We start from the raw sequence: 1,789 nt of genomic DNA, 5'->3' as shown, positions 1-1,789 counted from the left end.
CTTTGTGTACTCATCTTTTCTTTCTTTTTTCTTTTTTTTTTTTTTTTTTTTTTTTGTCTTTTCTAGGGCTGCGCCCGTGGCATATGGAGGTTCCCAGGCTAGGGGTCGAATTGGAGCTGTAGCCGCCAGCCTATGCCAGAGCCACAGCAGTGCTGCCAGATCCAGGGCCACGTCTGCTACCTACACCACAGCTCATGGTAATGCCAGATCCTTAACCCACTGAGCAAGGCCAGGGATCGAACCCGAAACCTCATGATTCCTAGTCAGATTCATTAACCACTGAGCCATGACAGGAACTCCTGTGTACTCATCTTTAAACAAAGTTTAACATTCTCATCAGGCCCAATATTTGTCACAAAGTGTTGTAGGTAAAACCTTCCTTCCCCAGTTGCTCTTTAGCTGGACCCTAAATGCCATCTTTGAAGTTCTGCTAAAGACTAGAAGCTGCTTCAAGAAGATGGAGCGGAAGCAGGACCACAGCAAATCACGATGAAGTGTAATTTCCTGGGTGTGTATTTTTCCTCTTGGTTGAAACTCCTGCTTTGAGAGTCAGTTCTATAAAGATACCCCAGGGTGTCTCCTGTTTGTGAGGAGGGGGTATCACTTGTTTTGCTTTGTCCCTCCATTTGAGACTGAGCCCCCTGCTTTGGTAATAAGTCAGGCTAAGTGAAGTGCTTTGAAAGCAATACATGAGCTTTCTCTACAGTTGTGAAATTTGCTACCAGAATTCTTATATAGTAGTTTATATATTCTTATGCTTAATGTATTACATACATTTAACACACTAATAAAATATTTTAATATTTAATACTTTGTAAACTTTGATATGTAAAATTTACACATGTTGACCTGCTGCAAAGATTTTGTATGTTTGTAGATTTGAAAGGACTCACCAGAATCCACAGAACACACTCACATAAGACTTTTATTGGTGCTCCTGTCGTGGCTAAGCGGAAACTAATCAGACTAGTATCCATGAGACACAAGTTCGATCCCTGGCCTTGCTCAGTGGGTTAAAGATCTGCTGTTCCTGTGGCTGTGGTGCAGATCAGCAGCTTCAGCTCTGATTGGACCCCTAGCCTGAGAACCTCCATATGCTGTGGGTGTGGCCCTAAAAAGACCCCCCCCCAAAAGAAAGACTTATTTAAGACAAAAGATGTGGTGCACCAAGAAAAGAAGAGTGTAGACATTGGGGGTCCGAGAGGGAGCCATGCCTAAGCTCCCCAGGGTCCTTCCTACACAGAGACCGCACTGTTTCCAGCTGGAACTACCAGTATCTGTGGAAGGAAAATCTTGACTTTGGGGGAGCTCAGAGTAGAATTTTTATGCCTCTCTGGCCATGCAATCAGCCAGGTTTATGTAATCTATTAGGCCAATTGGAAACCATCATTAAAGAAATTAACCCTGGGGATCCCCAGGGTAGTTTTAAACTTTAAAGAGCACATCATAAATCCCACGGCCTTTACTTGGCCAAGAGTTGAGAAGCAGACACTACCATGTCCCCAGACAAAAAAAGAGCTTTTCCAATCTAGCTGTAAACCAACTCCATCCTCCATATGTATAGCTGATCCTTGCTTGGGCAATACTGTCAATTGGTACATGTTACTCAGAAGTTCATGCTCTGAGATTAAGGTTATTCCCTAGTTTCAATCTTGATAGAAGTTTTCTTCTATCAGTTCACTACTTACTGTTCATTTTGGTTTATTTCAGGGAGGGGGTAGTTTTTATGAATGAATTAATTTTAGTACCACCATCTTTCTGTGGACATCCAGACAACTTCTTAAATCTG

This window comes from Sus scrofa, chromosome 13 (assembly GCF_000003025.6).
Source record: "Sus scrofa isolate TJ Tabasco breed Duroc chromosome 13, Sscrofa11.1, whole genome shotgun sequence".
Taxonomy (NCBI): domain Eukaryota; kingdom Metazoa; phylum Chordata; class Mammalia; order Artiodactyla; family Suidae; genus Sus; species Sus scrofa.
This window is presented reverse-complemented; position numbering follows the sequence as displayed.